Source organism: Heterocephalus glaber, unplaced genomic scaffold, assembly GCF_053883595.1.
Source record: "Heterocephalus glaber isolate CG9 unplaced genomic scaffold, H.glaber_assembly_v1.0 deba00001594, whole genome shotgun sequence".
Taxonomy (NCBI): Eukaryota; Metazoa; Chordata; class Mammalia; order Rodentia; family Bathyergidae; genus Heterocephalus; species Heterocephalus glaber.
Window position 1 is genome coordinate 19,912,243 of NW_028258369.1, and position 22,263 is coordinate 19,934,505.

General features: G+C 39.2%; 1 protein-coding gene across 1 annotated transcript in view; it reads left to right on the forward strand.

The window, feature by feature from the left end:
* The first annotated feature begins 7,294 nt into the window (after window positions 1–7,294).
* Mid1 (midline 1) overlaps window positions 7,295–22,263 on the forward strand; it is a 372,860-nt gene continuing 357,891 nt past the window's right edge. Inside the window, exon 1 of the mRNA XM_013067893.3 lies at window positions 7,295–7,444. The gene's annotated coding sequence lies outside the window, so the exon portion shown is untranslated. The remainder of the gene's footprint in view (window positions 7,445–22,263) is intronic.

Here is a 22,263-nt window from a genome sequence, read left to right on the forward strand (position 1 = left end):
ATTCCCCTGACTTGCGTTATCTAATCTCTTTTGTGAGTGTGGCCTCAATCCCACCTCCATGGCCCTTCCTGGCAGCATGTTTCATTGTGCAATTTCTCCAACTACCATCAAAAATTTCTTTTCATCCAACATAAACGTTCTTTCCTTAATCCAAACCTTATTCTTTCTCTAACATTCCTCACCCGAGGCACACCACATTTATTTTCTTCAAGTTTGTCATTGTTTTCTACTTTTTGTTTAGGTGGATTTTTGATTTTTTTTTGCTTTGCAATGAATAATTATGTTAATGTCAGATAGTGATCACAGCTATGAAGGAAGTGAAATGGATAACTTGATATGGAACCACTAGAGACAGGATGGATGGTGACATCAGTCGTGGTTACAGGTGGCCTTGGACTGGAGAAGATGTGTGTATTAACGGGGACTTGAGGCATTAGCAGTGAAGATGGCAGATGTGTTAGTTTTCTATGGTGGCTGTAACAAATTATCACAAACCTGGTGGTTTAAAGCAGGTCAAATTCATTATCTTACAGTTCTCAAGCTCAAAAGTTCAACACAAGTCTCACGGGCTAAGATCAAGGAGCCAACGGAGCAGTGTTCCTTCCTCCTCTTTCCCAGCTTCTGGACACTGCACATTCCCTAGAGTGTAGCTCCTCTCTCCACATTCAGACCAGCAATGGCTGCTGCATTCTTTCTCATATTGCATCACTCTCACACTGATTCTCTTCCTCTCATTTCCACATTATAAAGACCTCGTGATTACTTTCAGCCCACCCAGATAATCCAGGATAATCTTCTCTTAAAGTCAGCCTTAATTCATACGCAACTTTAATACCCACTGCCACGTCATGTAATTTGTTCACAGAGTCCAGGGTTGAAGATATGGGCACCTTTAGGAGTTAGCTCTTCTGCCTCTGCGTGACCATTTCAGGCACTGGGGAGGACATGTGCATAGGTCCCAAATTCTGAACAAGATGAGTATGTTGGAGAAAGAGAAGGAAGGCTAGTATAACCAGACGTAGGGCTAGGAGTTAGTTTTGGCGGGGCTGGCAGAGCTCAGATTATGGAGATATCTGTGGATCTTGGTAAGAAAATCAGATTGCATCCTAATTGTAAGGGGACATTATTACAGTTTTTAAGCAAAAAAGGGGCATGATCTGATACATGGGTTTTTTGGGTTTTTTTCAGTACCGGGGATCGAACTCAGGACCTTGTGCTTGCAAGGCAGGCATGGTGCCAGTGAGCTAAATCCCTGGCCCCTGACATATGTTTTTACATGATTACTTTAGCAACTCTGTGAAGAGCAGACTATAGAGAGGCAAGGGCAGAGGTGAGGAGGACAATTAAAACGCTATTGTTATCATCTACTTTAGAAGTTACCAATCTGGGTGATTTTGCCTCCTAGGGGACATTAGTCAAGACTTGAAGACTTGTTTGGTTGTTGTGACTTTGGATAGGGATGCAAATGTATGTAGTGGGTTTAGACCAGAAGTGTTGCTAAATACCCTACAATTCATAGGACAGCCTCACAATGAAAAATGACCCAGCCTAATACTGCTGAACTTTAGAAACCGAGCAGGAGATTCTGCTTTCTTGAACTGGCATGAAAGTGAAGGTGTTGGTCAGAAGTGGTCAGAATCAAGATGCAGGATCATGTGGATACCCATCACTGACTATGCTTCAGCTCTCAGCTCTCTATCAAAGGAGGGTGAAGCTGTGGACTGATTGCAAACCAAATTGGATTGGAGAGTGAAAGGCTGTGGAGATTCATGAGGAAGGAGGAAAGTGATAGTGTGTAGAATACTGGGCTTCCCTTGAAGGAACCCCAAAACTCACAGCACAGGACTCCCACATATGGGTTGTAGTATTGTGCTTGCCTATTATTCTGCTCACCTTCACTTTTTTAACAAATACTTCCAGTGAATTCCTTACCTGTGTTCTTGTGTCGTAGCCTTGCACACTTGACATTTATCATGCTTTAGGACTGAAAACCCAGGGTACCTGAGCCCTATTTCCCTCTCCATCACTGCTAGCTTGATGACATTGGACACTTGACTTCCCTTTGTTTCTGTTTTCTCCTGTGTCTCATGAAGACAGTGTTTGCTTCAACAGATTTGGCTAGTTATAAAGAAGTTGGGAAAAAACTTAAAAGTGATACCTATATATTCTGCTTCTCAGATTTTTTCTCTTTTTTTCATTGTATTCCTCTTCTAGTTTTATGTTATATACATATATAGAGAGAGAGAGATAGAGAGAGAGAGTATATTTCATTGTTAACATATTTATTCCTGAAAGACAATATAATTGATAGATATTTGACAAACTGAAGAGGTAAATTATATTTTGGATTTTATTTTCATGACATTTCAAGTAATATTTTTGGTTAATTTCTTTTACCAATTTTTAAGTGGTTGCAATTATTTTGAGTACCTTATCATTTGGGGATGTTTTAATAATATGTAGAGTGGAGGTCTGCAATTTAAAGCCAAGGTCAGCTGCCCAGTTTGGTAAATAAGTTTTCACTGGGATGCCCATTTACTTCCATTGTCTTTGGCTGCCTTGGACTACAACAAAAGAATTGAGAAGTTGCAACAGAGACCTTTTAACTGGCAAAGTTGAAAATATTTACAACCTGGCTTTCTGTAGAACAACTTTACTCACCAGTCTTTTGGAAATTTCAGCTTCTGATAGCTTATTTCTCAAAATGTGGATCCCCAGTGAAGTAGTATTGTCATATCTGCCTATCTTCCAGTGCTTACATGGTTAATCTCACCATATTTTTAACACATCCCAAGAGCCTATACAAATAAAAGTACTAAGCTTCCAGGATATATTCAGTTTACAGATTAGTTTTATAGCAGTATAGTTTTTTTTCTGCCAAGTATTTTTTAGATCTTAAATCCCAACCATCTATTTATCATTATTGAAGACTAGTTCTTTTCTAAACATCATTTTCCCCATTCTTCAAGGTCATTTTGAATTATAATACAATCCTCTGAGGTGTTAGCAATCCAATTTGACACCATCTGCAAATTAAATCAACTTGTTTTTTATTTCATCACCCAAGTCACTGATAGAAAAGGTCAATTAAGTAGACATCTTCAATATTCCTTATGGCATAATGACTGGCATTTTAGGTTCAAAAATGACTGCCTAGGTCCCATTTCCCTAGAGCAGGGAGATAATGATGAATAGGAGAATACCAGTGGCTCTGGCTGAACCGAGGGAAAGAATGATGTTTAGAAAGTATGTTGTGGCAGTCAACCTTGGGGTAGCTCTTGCAGACACCTGCCCCCTTTCTGCCTTACAAGAAGTGTCCTAAACGGACAGACAAGGTACTCCAATTGATTGCAAGTCCTTTTAATTATGCTTTCCACACAAGTGCTAGTAAATAAATTAATGAAATAAATAAAGTTGAAGTAACCAAAATATTACTTTTCTCCAGCCAAATGGCTTGCCATATCTGTCACATCTGCATTCATCATGTATTCTGATTCTCCTTGTTTTTTTGTTTTTTTTTTTTTTTTTTGGTACTGGGAATCGAACTTGGGACCTTGTGCTTGCGAGGCAGGTGGCAGCACCACTGAGCTAAATCCCCGTTCCTCTCGTTCCTTTTTTTTGAAGGCAAATAGGGTCAGTGGATTTGCTTTAGTCAAAAAGAGGTGAAAGAATATTTAACTGTCACTTACGGAGTGAAATTTGGAACCCAGTGCATGATTCACCATGTCCCTGTCTCAGCAACTATGGCAGTATGTGTCCAAAATATTGACACATATTTCCTGAGTGGCTATGAATAGGTGAGTCTTTCCTGTTGATCTGTGTATATATGTAGCATGAGTGAGAACTATACCTTCATTGTTTCAAGCCACTGATTTGAGGGTTGCTTGTAACCAGAGTATAACCTCACCTATCCTGCCTGAAATAACAATCATAGCATGTTTTAGAAAGCTCTGTTAAGGGTACAGACCATTTGTTTTCTGTGTTTCTGTTTCTATATGTATCTTTCACAGACTTTTATCCATAGTCCATACCAATTAAATGTTTCTTGTTTGAAAGTGAATTTAAAATACACTGGTCATCTGATAACTGGTTACAATATTTAGGGTGTATTTCTTATGCATTTCCATCACTTCATTATGCACAGAATTAATGATAAAAATAACTTCATTGAACATCCAGAGTTTGGGGTATGTTCAAAATGTTTTTTGATAAAACAAGGTGATCCTCCTCAATTGTTAGGTAACAGGACATTGTTGTGATATGACCAATTCACCAAGTTTTACCTTTCCTTGGTATTTACCTTACTTGGTTCAGCCCAGATATACCAGGCCTAATCAAGGTAAGGCCAGCCTTTGGTTAATAAAAGTGATTAACTACAGTGGCAACTGCAGTTTGTATAGCATTTGTCTACTAATATTTCTGTACTGAAATAAAACTTCATTTAGATATTCTTGTATTGTGGGAAATGTTAGAGTTTCATATCCCAAGGCTTTCCTGCAAGACTGTAAGATCCACGAGGGAGGGGAGACATGCCTAGCTTGTTTATGGCTGTCTTTCCAGGGCATAGCAGAATGCCTGAACCATAGAAAGCATCAGTAACATATGTGGACTGATTAAAGGAAATCTCATTGGGTATTTGCAGAAATCTGTGGGATATGCAGCTACTTTTATTTTCACTTTGGAGGTGATGCTCAGAAACGATAAGTAATTTACCTAAGATCACATATCCATGAGATGGAACTGGATTCGAGGTTTCTTCTGCCTCTAAAGCATTTGCATGTTCTTGGAGAGTGTGCAGTACACAGGGTGCAGCAGAAATAGTGAGTGTTCTGGAGTCTGACAGACCGAGGTTTGAATTATAGCTCAACTACTCATTAGTTATATATCACTGGGAATTTCTAAAATCTATCCCCTGATGTTTTCTTTAAACCACAATGATATTTTCTCCTCTTCAAGTAGGTCTTGTACTTTATTTAGTTTCCCATAAGTGCAAAATTTTGGCATGGTGTAATTACTCAGCTGTAAGTACTCTCTCATTGGGATCCTCTATGGTTAGGTTGAATTCATGCTGCTTTAGTGACCCAACCTTTTGCAAACCATTTCTTGAGGTATCCAAAATGGATTTAGCAGAAGGTTATATTCCCTCTTTGAAATAAGCTATTTTGAGATCTAAATTTCATCTTGACCTTGCAATTCAATAATTACAGACTATAACATTTTGCATTTAAAATCTAAACGCTTTTTTGTTTAGAATCATAAGAACAAATTTGGAGGCCAGTTTAAGGCATTTAAAGATCTAACCTGCCCTGGAAAAACATGCATTCTTCATCTTGCAATGACATGTTAATAAAGTCTAAAGTTCCTGCATAAACAAAACTTGCTTCAGTGGGAATTATGACGGAATAAAGGGTGCAGGATCAGAAATGGACTATAGTTGTAAAAGCCATTTACCTAGCGTGGCACAGTTTTATTTGAGAGTAATGAAATCCCAATAAATAGAAAATGCTAATATTCCTTTCAATAGGGAAATCAAGATGAGTCTTAACTTGATGCAATAGAGATGGGTATACTGTGTATACTGTGAAGAGAAAAATGTGTGTAATATTTGCAGTTATATTTTCATAATATTTTATAACCCAATTTCATATTCAATAAAAATGCACTTCCTATCTCATTTTATGATCTTTCTGAAGACATTCAGAGGCAGTTATTTTAGCAGTAAGTTACAACTTTATAGAAAGTATTTTAATCAATTTGTATATTGTGTTTAAACGCTCTGGACATATGATTATTAAAAATTATATTTGAACATGGAAAACTGCCATTTTAATGTTCTATCTCTTAAAATTGATTCCATTTTTGGAAATGCTACTGTAGTTAAATTGTAGAAGGTCTGTGACTTTGGATCTGCCACATACTGATCATGTGTCATTGGACCAATCACTTTATTTCATGTGAGCCAATTTTGTTATTGTTAAAAGGAAATAATTCGCACTTCACAGCATCCGTGAGGAGATAAGAAAAGATGCTGTATACAGAAGTCTTCGCCCAATGTAAAATGCCCCTCCTGACTGGGATGTCTGTGCTTCACTCTTCTTGGCAGAAATTCTTTGAGAATGGTTTGCCTTGGTGCTGTCTTAGATGGTGTGCACACGTTCACACTCTCCCCTTTCCAGAGCAGAGACGCAAAAGAGCACTGAGCTATTTTTAATAAGGTTGTCACGGTCAATGGATGGACAAAATAAGACAAATGATTCTTTTAAATATAGGACTTATTTAGGAGGCAATCTTTACTTGCAACACATAAGAAAGTCTCATATCTCAACTTAATTTTAAGTCTTCAGAGGAATGGGTTAAAATGAAAAAGAAGTCTTATTTCGCTAGGTAGTAGGTAAAGGTAAGGGGGAAAGTCAATTATTAAACAATTATATGAGTTACATATTTATGTTTAAAGACTAAAGTTAAGCCTCCTACCTATAGAGTTCATTTAAGGTTTATTTTCTTACCTTCTTAAATTCAGGAAATTGTTTAAAATTTTTACATGTAATTATGCAAATTCACAAATCTTTTTTTTTCTGAAGCCATTGAATAGCATCCCAATATGTGGCTTAGGAGGGTTATTTCTGCAAGAGATGTCATTATGTGTCATTTCTCCCATCAAGAGTACAGTAGCAATTACTGCATTGTAAAGAGAGTAAACATACAATGATTATATTGCATTATCTCCTGAAGGCCTGTGAAAGTGGACCCTTAGTAAGTTGAAATAAAGCTGTGAGCCTTATTTGTTGGAAGTTTATTCACATTCTCTTTCTATCAAATGTTTTATTTCCTTGAAAATAATCTCAAGACCAGTTACCCTGGTTTTAACAACATGAAGGACAAATTATAATATCCTATTCTTTGGTTTTCTTCCTACGATGCGTTCAGATAATAAAAGGTTTGTCAGAGCCCAAGATATAAAATACTAACTGTTGACTCACAGTTATTCTTGAAGGACCAAATTTGCAGACTGCCAGAATAAAGATGATTTTAATTAAAATCACACAAATCCCTTTGTACTGCAACCAAAGCCTATGCAGGCTGACTGACTCTAAGGCACTCTGGCACGTGTAGGGTTAACCAGGTTACCCGGGTTCCTAGTTAACTTCTTTCACCAGGAATGCAATTCATGTTTACCTATATAAGGAAACCTGTTAGGCTGACCTGAGTTTGGCGGAGTTGTGCGCTGACTGAGAGGCTTGTAAGCACACACCCTGGAGAGGGGGAGCGACTCCCAGCTGGACAGAGCAAGCTTCCCAAACGCCCGGCCATTCAGCTGATCCGAGGCAAAGCGTGGAGCCAGCACTTGCCCCCCAGCAGCCTGCTTAGAGGACCTGCCGGCTTGCCTCTTTCAGATCACAGTTGAGCAACAAAAACCCCCATCTTGGGAAAAATGGGGAAGCCGGTGAGTCTTACCACTCTCTCTCTGCTTGCTTCTGTTAAGGGGCACGCCTCACTGTTCTCACCCAGGAAGCAAAGTGCTCAGCCTCTAACCCCACAGCTCTTTCCTGAGCAAATACAATGCTTCGCAGATACCTCCAGCCAACTTTCTCTGTCGGGTTTGCACATCAGAACTCTAAAACTCCACCGAGGCAACGGTTCTTAGACCCTTAGACATTCCAGAGCGTGTTTTTACTAGGCAAGAGTTTCTATACCATTGCGATGAGCATACTTTCTCATCTTTATTGACTCTAAAACAGTGGAAATGAGTTTGGGGGTGCTCTGCGAGGAACGCTTAGTCCCCAGGGAAGTATTAGGAAATCTAAGCAGGTTTCTTAAAACCGCAGGCAGCGTGCTAGTCTGCTGAAGTGTAATTTGTCACGAAAAAGGCATTCTGAAGGTGTCGTTTTTCATTCACGCAGCAGCAAAATCCTTGTATCCTGTACGTGCAATAAAGGACAGCTTCTGAGACACTGAGGAAAGAAAGAAGCCGAACTGGCCTCTTTGTTCTGGAAGTGTGTAGGAGTTCGCTCCTGCCTTTTGACAACTAGCATGTATCTCTTTATATATGAGGCAAGAATGATGAATACAGCTTTATGTCAAGGGCATTGTGGTCAATCGAGTTAAATTTTGACTGTATTTAAGTGTGTACAAAAATCTCAATCTGAATATAATTAAACCTGGAAATATGAAAGTGTCTAACAGACTTGGACGGTTTTATACTTGGGAACAGCCAATTATAAGAGGCAACCGGGAAGGGGAAAAAATCTATTTTCTCCAAGTTCTGAGCCATAAGTAAAACTTTGGGGAAGAAAGTTCATTTTTTTTATAGCTGTCAGAAGTGATTTGAAATAAGGTACAAATTAGTATCTTTATTTTTTTCTGGGCAAAATGGTTTTCGGAATTCAGTGAGCTTGAATAATTGTGTTGAGTGATGTGACTGCTCATTTTTCTAAAGGAATATTGTTGTTTTCCATCATGAACAGGACTTAGTCCTAAGAGCCCAGGGGGTATGATTGTGCTACTGCCTGCAACAAGTGGCACAAGGTTTCTGACACTGAGAAATTAATTTCTTACGAAACTTAGTAAAAAGTAACCGGGGCAAACAAGTAGATTTGAGGGAATGGCCACTTTTTACAAAAATTGCAAGTCATAGTCCCTTCTTCACAGAGACTGTTGTCTTAATACAGATGGGCAGCTGCCTCTTCATAAAGACAAAGGCTATGACTGATTTAATTCAGGGTTCTTGACTCCAAGCAGCGCAGCTATCCTTAGAAACATGTTTAAATGAAACTGGCTCACTTCTGTAATAATGAAACAGCAAAGAGGTGTGTATAAGACAGCGGATGTTTCAGTAAATAAAATTTTTAATAACGCAAGCAGTAGCAGGGACAGTGCAAATGTTTTAAAGCTTGTTTGTTATCTGCTTGGCGCTGCTCGGAAAATAGGAGTGTTAATATTGTGATATTGATAAGAGTAACCCAGGAGAAACAAAACACTATTTTAAAATATACAGTTAATAACAGATGGTTTAATACCAGGTTGTCTCACCCTGCCGATGAGATGGCCCCAAGCCAAATCAACCAGCATGTCTGCCGTTTTTCCTGTGAGTGGATATGTACATAGTTATTATACACTAATTACATTAACAGCCCAGGGAATATATAACCAGAAAGACAGAGAAGTCCTCTGGGGCGAGGAGGGTGGGGGTCATGCACAGGGTTTTGGATCTCATGTTTAGAATTCTCCTTGCCAGTGGAATATGAGTAACTGCTGATGACTAGAATCCCGGCTCCTAGGCAGCTCATTTCGGGGTAATGATATTGATTATGGTGTTTAACCCTCTGGCATTAGCAGAGTTCCTGGAGGATTTCTTCTTAAGGATTAAAGTTATTTTAGTGTCTGAAGTATTCTCTAAGAAAAGAAAGTTAGGACGCTGTATTGTTGCATTAACTTTTCTCAAGTCACTGGGCACGGTCTTCTTGTGAGGAAGGTATAACCATTTGGCAGCTTCTTTAAGCCTGTGAGGTGTTAGTAGGTGTCCTGATGAAAAGAGATTGAAAATTACTGGGGAAAAACAAGGACTATAGAAATTCTCAGAGCCTTTGTGTTGTGCCTCCTCGAGGGAGGCATGGTGTGCACCAAGAGAAGTATGGTTTGCTGCAACTTACTTGTGGCTTGCTCTTTGGGTGATCATCATGAGGAGCATTCTTGGAGCCCAAGGTTCCAGGTGGACAGGCTGCAGAGCAGGGTAGATGATGAGTGGGTTGCAGACATGCCTAGTTGTTTATGCCTCTTCACACCTGGGCCATCAGACTGTGCCTGGGTGGAGTGGATGTCCTGAAAATTATCTCTGACCTCCATAGCTTCCTCAGTTTTCCCTAATATATTATACAGATCGGATCAGTTTCTTTATCTGCCATGATATGTAAAAGATACGAAACTGCTTCTCACAATCCAGACCCAGAATATTGATGGAGTGAGGTAAAAGGCCATAACCCTGTTAACACCTGGGCCTTGGGGTGCAATGAAAAGAAAGATATCCTAATTCTTACCATCTTTCGTGTGATCGTGGGAGTGTCAAGGCCTGCTCTGTGTCATCCAGTTTGTCCTCTTCACTCCATAAAGAATTTAAGAAGGTGTTCTGTAGTGTGTGTGTATTGTTTTATTCTTAAAGACCTGAACAGCTGATGATAGAGTGCTTCTCCATGAGATCCTTTTGAATGTTTGGATATTGCTACTACTTCTTTTTCTGAAACTGCTGTTTGTTTGGTTGGGATTTCCTGACACCAGAGTGGCTTAGTCCAGGGGCAATGAACATAAAAGAACATGGCTTCAAAGGTTATGTATTAAATGTAAATTTTTTCCTTGGACACTGTACCAAATATGTACTAAGCATTCCTATCCCTGGTGAACTTTTTATGCCTACCATTTGACATCAATTACCTTTCAAAAACATTTTGTGATGTTAATTCCTGTTACATTCATTCAGTAAATATTTACTGACTACCTTTTAAAGTCCTATTCTAAGTATTCTGGAGAGAAAGCAGTATATAAGAGACAGATGAATTTAAACCTAATCTTCTTGCAACAGATGGCATCCGTGCAAGAGAAATCTTATGACCTGAATGATGTGCAGCATGTGAAGTTAGAATTACTTGATCACCCATTATTTTGCTGGTCATATTTTAAGTCAGAGTTTCCCAACCAGTGGGCACAAAACACTGGTTGGCAGTGCACAGCTAACTGACATGTTTAGATATTCATGCTTTCATTGACCAGATTTCTATGTCAGAGGAATCCAAGTAGATGCCAGTGAACTGCACGTGCTAAAAGAGGAAAGGCACTGCTTGGATCCCATTACAGGACATCCATAAATGACACAGAGCTGGATGATGTCACTTTATATATTGCTAATGTAATTTTTAAGACCAGTCTCTCTGGCTGGGGTGTGGCTCAGTGTTAGAGTGCTTTCCTAGTGCGAGAGAAAGTTGTTAGTTGTTAAGTTGTTATCATGAGTTGTCGGGGGTTCCTGAAGTACCACAAAGAGAAGTGATATTTCTGCTAACTAGGTTAACTAGAAAGCTTTTATACTGGTTTTTAATCCACTGGAAATTATTAAGCTATAAATTCTAGTAGCAATCTTCATGAAACAGACAAGAGCAGCTACTGTTATTTCTAAGAATGTATATGTAAAGCATAGAATTGGAGCTGAACATGGTGGCCCGTGTTTATAATCCCAGCACTCTGGCATGCTGAGGCAGGAGGATCATCATTTCAAGCCCAGCTTGGGGGAATTCAGTAACTTAAGTGAGACTCTGTCTCAAAATTAAAAATAATAATTAAAATAAAATTTAAAAGCCTGGGAACATAGCTCAGTGTGAAGGTCCTGGGTTCAATACACAGTACTGCACAAAAACAAAGGAAGAAAGAAAGAAAGAAAGAGAGAGAGAAAGAGAGAGAGAGAGAGAGAGAGAAAGAAAAGGAAAGAAAGAAAGAAAAGGAAAGAAAGAAAGAATTGGAGACTATGAATTAATAACTGATTTATACCAGTAGGTTTTTCCAAGTACCAACAGCATTAGTAAAACCAATTTAAAATGTATTTATATTTGAAGAAAGATTAGTTGATGGAGTGATAAGGCCCAGGATTTCTAGTTAAATGTAAAAGTACATTTTTGTTTTTCAATTAATTGCTTGCAATCACATATAAGGGAATCATCTGTGAAGGAACCTTTTAAACACATTGATTTACTTCATATATTAATGCCACACATTCAGTTAATGCTATTTTTCATTTAAAAAGAAAATGAAAATGAATTGCAGTGCATTGGGGGATACAGCTTTCTCAGATAAGCATGGCCTTAATAGCTGTATCTGCATAAAGAATAACATCAATTGTGTGTGAGTATGCTCACACTCTCTTGTGAGTTGCTCTTCACTTGTCTAAACTTGAAACAGAAATGAAATTAAGCAGAACCTTGTCAATTTGACAGTTTGAGTTTTAACACGTGACAGAATTGGAATTTTGGTCAAAGAGTTGAGCCAGGAAATGCTGCATTATTTATAGGTATTGTTCTGCAACAGAGGCCTTGGCTAGTTAAACCAAAATTATTTTCCCCCTTGAGTATCTAATTGTGGAGTTATTTATATCTGTGCTGACACATTCATCATGTATTACCTTGGGGAACAAGACAGTATATAAACTACCAGAGAACAGATAACAAGTTTACTAGAACTGATAGCCTTGGCTTAAAGTTAGGAAACAAAGAACAGTAAGTTTCTCCCAAAGCAGTGGATTGTGGATCTATCAATGGAGCCATAAATACACACTTCATTGGACAGTTATGAATATTCGAAATCATCATGTCTATGAATGCACAATGCTCAGCATGAGGCCAATAAGTATATATTGGTTGGGTCTGAAATGGGTGGGGGTAGATTGAGCATCTTCAATAAACAATTCTGGGATTGAAGTAGAACCAGACCTGTACTAGCAGGCCACTCATTGATTTAAATTTTATGTTTTAGTGAAGCATGATATACCTTCCCATGTCTTGCACCAAATTCTCTGATTGTTTTACATATTCATACCCTGTAAGTTTTTGTGTTTGAGGCCCTCCCTTGTTCTAAAGACTTCTTCCTTCTGTAGTGTCTTATATTATCTCAATATAAATTCCAATCTTTTAAAATTTTCTCCCAATGTACTATGCTTCATAAAAAAACAAAACATACTCACTTTATATTTTTAATTTACCAGCTTGAAAGTTTTTCCAATAACAGTGGCAGGAGATGCTGGGCTAGTGAATGGGTTGAAGAAAAATCACTTGTTTTACTTAATAAGTAGAACATCTTCCTGGCTTCAGCTCATGTCAATGGTTTTTCAGAGATCTGGAGGGTGGACCTCTCTCAGAGTATGAGGCCCCAAGATTACCCTCAGACCCCACTATTTCCAACTTCCCAGCTACCACACGCTGTCCCAGCAAAAATGAAACATGTAATTTGATGTAGCTCCCAAGATGTGGAGAGTATGTGTCCATGGGCTGATGGGTCCTGGCAAGAGCTCACTTCCTGCTAGGGCAAGTGGGGACCATATGGTGTTTATATGATGAGGAAACGGGGCAGATTTATCAAAATGTACATCAAGAGGGTCTCTACATCTGGCTTATTTTCATTGAATCCCAGATAGCATCTATTTTAAGGTATTCAACTAGGAAAGAAAAAAATCGAATTAATCTATAACACAATATTTTTTGGCACTTAAATATTCTATGCAACATTTATTGAAAGCATTCTTTTGGGCTTATTTCCGCAGATTCTTTAAAAATCCTCTGCATGCATTAAATGTAAAATGTAGGTAAAATATACTTCTAAGGAGTTTCAACATCTCGACTGTGAGTCATCATGTTTGTGTTTTTCTGCATCATACCATCATTCTTTGTGCCAGTTATAACATTTCTTTGAAAAGAGTTTTTCTGTTATCTCTGAGCTTCTACCAAAAGATAACCAAGTCTGTATCTTCCTCAGGTGGTCCTATGAGGGAATGCAGATAACCATCTGTGCCCCTAAGCATGTCCACTAAGTTACTCAACATCAATTACTCCACATCTCAGTGAGCTAATTCTTTAATCCTTCTAATATGCGTCCACAAATGCATTAAGACTCAGCATGCTTGCAGGGTTCTATAGGCTGTCTTGATATCTATTATTCTTTCTGCCAGTCCTACCCAATCCCAAGACCATCTAAATCTCTCTTTGGCCTGGGGGAAATCTCTTCGCCTTCCTCTTTTTTTTCCCCCCAAAAATCTATTACAGTAAAATACACATTGTCAATAATCCCCTTTATACTTCCTCTCTCTTTGAGAGGCTTTGCAAGGTGTGTGACTTGTGTTCTCTTAATGGATAAGATTTGTTTAATATAATGCCTATGATTAAATTGAAGTGACAATGATAGGAACTGTTATGATCAAAAGCATTCATGAGCAAGCAATGACGGTGATGTCATGGCTACAATCTGATCAGTGATAAGTGGAGATACCTCTCAGCATTAGCTAGGTTAAACTGGGACAGAGTTTTCTCTGAGAATTCATGAGATAGACTATGTCTTCCCAGTTCATTGAGTGCCTGAAATCTCAACATTAGAGCATGATTTAGTTGTCTTTTAAGGTATCAACAGTGTTTCAGCAGAAATTACACGGCTTTAGGGACAGTGACATCTTTAGTTGCCATATTTATTGGTTTGGCATGGATTTCTTTAAGATGAAGTAAGAAGCTGGGCACAATGATGGATGCCTGTAATCCCAGCACTGAGAGAGGCTGGGGCAGGAGGACTGCAAGTTTGAGTCCCCCCTGGGCAATTTAAAGGAGATCCTGTTTCAAAATAAATAATAAAAAAGGGATGAAGATGTAGCTCAATGGTAGCGCACCCTTGAGTTCAATCCCCAGTATTTAAAAAAAAAGAAAAGAGAAGAAAACAAGACTAAAAGAGAAAGGTTACATGAGGATGGGACAAGAAATGGGATAGTGGTAGGGTAGAGGAATATGGAGGGGGCAAGAAGAAGCAAAGAAATGAGGAGCTCAACAGCGATTGAATGATATTTATCAAATGCTTGCTCTATACCAGGCATCACCCTACACATTAAGGTTAAAGTGGATCTCACCCACATCAAGTAGACAATAGTATAGTGAAGGAGACAAGCTCTGATAGACTATCACGCAAACACGGGTAAATGTATTCCTGTAAAAAAAAAAATTATTATCAGGCCTAGTTTTCCTGCCTACAGGCCAAAAACTCCATTTTTGCCTCTGATCACAGCTAAGACCTCAATGGTCCCGTTATGCTGTGATGCTCCAGGGCAGAATTACCTCAGCTGGAGGCGTGCCACAGCTCCTAGCCCAGAGGAGGCCTCTGGGTCGGTGTGCTACGGCTCCCAGCCTGGAGGAGGCTTCCGGGTAGGTGCTCCACAGCTCCCAACAGAGAGGAGATGAGCTGCGTGGGCTCCAGGAACACCCTCCCCCCATCAAAATAAGAAGACAGGTAAACAACCCTCAGAACCAAACTTCCAGATCACCTACAGCAACCCCAAAGGGATGGAACTTTCTGATACTCAACCACCTCGACTCCCCGAACTAGCAACGAAAGAGGATCTGGAAAAAATGAAATCAGAAATAATTTCTCAGACAACAGCAAAGATTGTGCCCATTGTGCAAGACATGATTAATAAATCTAGAGAGAACACATTTGTCCGCTGATGGGCATTTGATCTGTTTCCAAGATTTAGGCAGCAACCTTGAAAACAAATCAGGTCTAAGGGACATCAGAGTGAATGTGAGTGGACCAGACAGGAGCTAGGAGAGTGGACCAGGTAAAGGATATCTACACCTACTAATATCATGGTATATAGAAATGAAGGGTAGTGGATGGATTCCAGTTGTATTTTAGTGTTTAAATTGACAGCAGTGGGTAATGAATGGGACATGAGAGATGGTGAGGGACCAGGAGGTATCAAAGAAATTTGGTTTATGTAACTGGAGGATGGTGGTGTCATTAATGATGCAGAGAATGTGGAAAGATAACCTGGCCTGGGGAAGGAGAGGGATCATTTGTAGCCAGATGGAGTGGAAAAGGCATGAGCTTTAAGGCTGGGAGTCATGGTGTGGGTTCAAATCTTAGCTCTTGCACTCACTAGCTGAGATGCTAAATTTTTCTAAGCCTCAGTCTCCCATGTTTAAAAATCAAGTCATAAACATCTACTGTAACAGTTGTTGAGAAAATCAAGTGAGATGTGAATAAATGAAAATCACTTCTTTGCAAGTCCCACACATGAGTTACTATTGTAGTAAATTCACTAATCCACAAATTCACTAGCAACCTTGGAGGGAGAATAGCTATTTTCAATAACTTCCTGGGGGTGAGATGGGAGTGGTGTGGTGTGTGAGATTCTTGACAACTGACATCTCAGTACTCTGTAAGTTTTCTTAAGTGAAGTTTTCTCCTTGTTGATAATGTACAGGATGGCTATTAACTTCAGTTGTCTGGTGAATTCCTTCTACTTCTTTCCAGCTCCCTTAACCCTCCCTTCAACTTGGATTAAGGGATCCCATATAGGAACAAGCTACACCACTTTTCTCAGCTGAGATCCGTTATCATTTATAAAAGGACTACAGGATTTATGCAAACTGAAGAGTTTGCACTAACAGATGAGCACACTTGGTTAACTCCACACTCCCTGTAGGACTTGGGTGAAGGTTTTGCCATTCTGTGTTTCTAGCATTCATTCAGTAAGAATACTTTGTGTAACATGTAATTCCACTGCCCTTGAGTGACCTCAATGAATTCCTTTCTGGCCTCTAAATATTCTCTCATTAAAGGAAGTCATTAGGCAGTGAAAGCTGCAGCCATAGGGTCAGGAAAACCTTGGAATGGGCAGGTAAAGGGGAGAAAGGGTTAGGCCGTGTGGAATCCAGGTATTAGCTTCTCTCTGCAGGTGTTCTGGTATTGTAGGGTGAAAGTCATTACCAATATCCTCTTGCCTCGTTCCATTATTTCCCTTTGATCTTGGCACACTTACTTGAATCTCTTTATTTTGGAGCCAAACTATATGCTGACAATTTGTGTGTATGTATACATAAATGCAGATTAAAAACCACATTTTCTTTCTTTTGCTGAATTATTAAAATGATTAAATTTACCATCAAGATCCTATTCAGTTATTTCTTTACATACAGCACTTATTTTCATATAGAAAAACACCCGGGGCAGAGTAGGAGTTTTTCATTTTGTCACTTCATTTGTACAATGTTTGGGTGTAATATTGTGAGGTGTTTGTATGTACTTACAGGTGACTTGATTGTGCTTGGGTCTTGATCTGGATGTGAGGCTTTTGCTGGGATTTGAGTGAGTGTGAGGTGTATACTGGAAGCTGGTGTCTGAAAATAGAAGTCTCTGCATGTTTTTAAGAGCTTCCTCTTTCTACTATTTCCCCCTCCCTTTATAATTTTTTCTCTGCATAGCCCATTTTGGTGCAAATGCATTTCAAGTTATAAAGGTGGTGTAAAAAGCCAATTTTAAACCTGAAATGTTTCTCCCAGAGGGAATGCCATTTTCACTTTATAAAGCCCACTTGGCTGTGTCATTGCTGAGTTAAAAGCAGGGGTGTTACATAGAAACTTCCCATTAGCATGTGTGATAGCAGTTACTCCAAGCCTGAATTTTTAGGAGTTTTAGTGAAACAGAAGGAACCAGAACTAGATAATATCAAACCAGAGAATGGCTTTATTTTGTCTCCAAGAGTGGAGTTAACCTGCCAATAAATCCTTTGTGAATGGTTTGAGGACAATGAAAGAACCAGGAAGAACGCTCCAGAGTGAAGGTCACAGCAAAGAGAAAACACATCAAACATTACAATCAATGAAAAATGGTGAGAATTCTGTTTCCAGATCCCCAAATCAAACTCTTGCAGAGATAAAGATGTGAGCTTTGTACACCATTGAGGCTTCTGCTCTGTTTATCCTGCTTGGAAAGACAAGCTGGGGAGGAAGAAGGCCTCTGCCAACAGACTGTAGGTCATAAATTAGTTAATAAAATCTGTCCTATGTTATCTCTGAAATGGCCCATTTTATACATACTTGTCTATTTGATTTATTTGTTTCTCTGCTTACTCCAGCCTGTATTTTGGTAGCATAAGTCAACATATGAGTTTTAAATTATACAAAAGTTTACTTATAAATGACCGGTCTTCTTGTGAGGAAAATAATTGTGTGATATATAATTTATTGCTGTGGATCAAGAATTTCAAAGTTAACTATGTTTTAATGTATAATACTAATGATTCCAGTGAAATGTGCCTATTATTATATTTTAAAATGTTTATTTTGTTAAAAAAAAGTATTGTATCGATGCTTCAAAGACATCTTAAGGATTTAAGTCTAGTAGGATTAGCTCTAGTACATTATTTCCACATATCGGTGTTAGCACATCCAGTTTTATTTTATCCACTAAATCACTATCAGTGATAAAGCAGCACTATATGTATCCATGTACATTTCTATGTGCAGTACATAAATACAAGGGTATGTGTCCATTTGAAAGTTTCTCTATTTTAAGGAGGGTAAGTTTCAGCCATTGTTTACAAAGTTGCAAAGTCAGTAGTGGGGATTTTACAAGTAAATATAGTGATTTAGAACATAAATTGAAGACCAAAGGGGTCAGGGGAAAAAAAACAGAGAAAGGGACAGAAAAAAGGGACAAGCAGGAGATGTTACAAGAGAGGAGCTCCCAAAGCAGCAAACATCTACTCTCTCCTCTTCAACGAAGCTCCCATTCCGGTTTAAAAACAAAATCCCAGCAGACAAACAGGCACCAAACAGGTGCAGAGTGAAAGGATCAGGAAAAGATGAGGTGAGCCACAAATTTCTAGAAAATCCTGCAGACAGAAAAAGAGGGAGATCAAAAGAAGCAGCAAGAAAGACACTTCAGAGGAAATGCTTACAAAGTTTAAAAAATGAGCAAGAAAGAGAAATAAAGAAGAAAGTAAGAAACAAGAAGGTAAGATTAATGAATCAAAAAGCATGAATGAAGCTGTAGTGGGCACTGTGGAGTGGGAGATGGCTGGGAGAACGGTTTTCTTCAGCTATCTAGATGAAAGGAGTAGAGAGCACAGAAATGACGGTGGAAAATTAAAAGAAGACAAAAATAAATTGGGGAGGGCAGTTGTTAGCTCACATTTGAAAATGATCAGCCAAAAGGTGAATCCCCGAGAAAGGCTTCATAATACCACCCTGGTGGTGTCCATCCTAATGAATCTGATCTCTCAAGATGGCAGGGCTTCTAGCCTTTGTTATTGTTTTGTTCTGCAATGTTAGAGTAATGGTAATTTGCCTTTTAAATGTCCCTACTCCAAAAGGCTTGAGTGGTAGGAATCCAGGGTTTCTAAGGTGGGAGGTGCTCCAGAGGAGGCTGGCTCTTCCTGATTTAATAAACAATTATTCTACGTCAGTGAATGATAGCTTGGTAGCCTAAAGAGTTAATCCTCCAAATGCCTTCCACACTCCCAGAAGTCATTTATTGAACCAGCAGTGCCTGGCTTAATGTTTATAAAAGGCTTCGAATTTGTGCAGGAAAGAGGAAAGGAAAAGACTGCATGTGAATCCATTTCTACTGTCAAGCTTTGCCGGAATACCCAATGCTTGATTAAGTAACTGCCAGGCTTACAGCCTGCACATGAAATTCCAAATCCAGTCTCCTTTGGGTTTGGTTTTACTTGTTCATTTTTACTGTGACTTTGCTCATAATAACTTATGTTTGTAATTTAGCCATCCAACTAATTGTTTTTATGGCCAGGTTTCATCTTACAGTCAATCACACATTTCAAGGCCCATTTCAGAAAACTAGTTTGACACAGAGTGCTAAGACCGAATTATCAATTCTTACCTGCAGCAAGGAATGAGGCTTAGAGTGGTCAGGGAAAACTTGCCAGTTTTTAGCTCACAATTATGCAGCTGTATTTAAAACTCCAGTGGGCAATTCTGAAGATGGCAAACTTTGCTTTGACAGAGTGCCATAGCACCTCCATTAGTGCCCTGGTTAGAATGCAAACATCTGCTTGCTTTCATTGCCCATGTGTTACTTAAGATGGTCCTGTTTCTTTGTGACATAAATCACTGGAATCTACTGACTATTTTTAAAGACTGTTTTAGTGTTTCCCTGAAACGACCACTCTTTATGATTGTTTAATAGAGAATTGGCCCTTTAGGTACACAAAAATTATAAAGATCATATTTTCTACTCTCCTGACCTTTTCCAAGAATGACATTATGACTAAAGTAACCTAGACTCCTATGGAATTTGTTGTCTTTTAGGCTGTGTGAATTGTAGGTTCATGTTAACACGTTCAGTCAAAAGAAACTGCATTTCCCATGACTGAATATGAGATACATGGCCTACTTTTTTACTCGTTGACCTTAGTTTTGTGGATTTGCCTAGTTCAGTTTGGTTTGCAGAGGTTTACTATTTCCTTCCCTTCACATTTATCTTAGCTGGGTAAGTGGATGGGGGATTTATTTGCCCTTTAGGCTGAGCACGTGTTCAGTACAGATAAGCTTCAAGGAAGCAAAGACCATTGCTTCCATTCCGATGGCCTGGCTGTGTTCCAGGGTCTCTTGATGGGCGATTTTGTCTTTTTCTTACTGCAAGTTAGGACTTGAAGCCAATGGGACTGCTCATGATCATGATAGCCATGAAACAAAGGCTCTATCTCTGGGAAAAACAAACCTCACCACTTATGATCCCAGATTTGAGAAAAGATTGGCATAAGAGATAATGAACACTAAAATGACTCTCTTTAGCTTACTGATTAGAAAAGCTCAGGGGAAATGGCTATACACACTGGTCTTGTAACTTGTAGAATGTTACAAAACAGCCTGTCTGGAAGCATACTTTCATGTTATTCCATAAAATAGGGCTCTTACTCAGGGTTTTGGATTGCACGGAGCCAGGAATCTTCCAGGGAACTCCCAAGGGAAGAATATTGGAAGATTCTTAATTTGAGGATTATAAGAGTTCCTGAAATTTACCAGAGAATTAAGGCAAGGACTAAGTGAGAGACTTTGAGAGATCAAAGAGAACAAATGTGGAAATGCTAATTTGTAATGATTTTTTCCCACTTAACATCTATTTGTTTCTTGCTTTCTCTGGATTCTGAACATTGAACTTATGAAAATGAAAGGGAGGAAAAGAGTGTGTCCCAAAGGGAAATAGTTGAGGGGTGGAGAAAAAGAATATCCACTGCCTTATGACTGGGGAGGTATTATGATTTATATCTAGCGATCCCCCTAAAACCGCACGGGATTAAAGGCAGGACTTTAGGAAGGAGATTGGATTGTGGAGGCTTATAGCTGATTTGCTGTGAAGATGTGGGTCATTACAGGCATGACCCAGGAGGCTATATCTCACTTCTTGGCCCCTCCTTTTGCTCTCTATTTCCTGGTCACCATGAGATGAACAGCTTTTCTCAGTTCAGACCCTTCTACCATGCCATTCTGCCTTGGAGCCAGCCAACTATGGACTAAAAGCTTTACAAACTGTGAGCCAAAATAAACCTTTCCTCCTTTAAATTGTGAGTGTCAGGTGTCATATTTGTGATGAGAAAAGTGGCTAAGACAGATTTCAATACCAGAAATGTGAGATCTTCACTGTGACTCTACTTGACCATGTGGTTTAGATGCCTTTGAAACTGCTTTGCAGGAGGAGTTTGGAAAGGTTTGGAGATGCTATCTAAAGAAACCCTAGAATACTCTGAGGAGAGATTGATAGGATGTTCTGGTCAGAGCTCAGAAAACCAGAATGCTGATAGAAATGCATCCAGTAAAAACTAGGCTCAGGAGGTTTCAGTTGGGAACAAGGACTCCACTGGCAGTTGGACCTCAAACCATATGTGTTATGTTCTGGCAGAAAATCTGTCTACATTTTGCTCATGTCCTGCAACTTTTTGGAAAACTAAGATTAAGGAAAGTGGGCTAATTAATCAGCTAGAGGAAATTTAAAGGCAGCCCAACATTCAGGCTGTGGCACAGGTAATTTTGGCCACCTCTACACTGAGAAACAAGAGCAAATAGCACAGCTGAGTGATATTAAAAGGTTTGAGTTCTCCAGAAAGTACCTGCAAAGACTGACCAAAGGAGAGCTTGGTTGCTGAAAAGATTAGCATTTTTAAAAAAGCCAAATACTTTGGATCAGAACAATAGGAAAAATGGCTTGAAGACATGTCAAGAATCATCAAGACTTCTCTCTTTGCAGGTTTAAGGATAGAAGACAGAAAAACTGCTTTATAAAGGGTGGAAGGCTGAAAAAACTGTTTTGAGAACTCCAGGGTACCCAGCTCAAAAAAAAGGTCATTTAAAAAATTGGCTTCTTGGGATTCCATTCAGAGTGTTCAGCCATCCAGGAGCCCAGAGGTCCTTGCAGCCATGATGCAAAAGGGCCTGTCTACTACTGGAGCCATCAACAGACCTTAGTATCATCCACATCGTGTTATTTTTATAGGCATGCAGAATACAGGAGTTGTTGGATCAGGGAGGCTTCCACTCAGATTTCAAGAGAAGGCATGGGATCTCAGGTAGCATACCCCTGAGAAGGCAGTGCCTGAAGCTGTGAGATTAAAGCCAAAAGTGCAGTGGAGATCCCAGAAAGTTGGAGAAGCCAGGAGAGTAGAATGTCTAGAGGAACGTCACAGGAGTTAGCAGAGAGCAACCCAAGAGAGAGCCCAAGACAGCTGCAAGGACTGGCAAT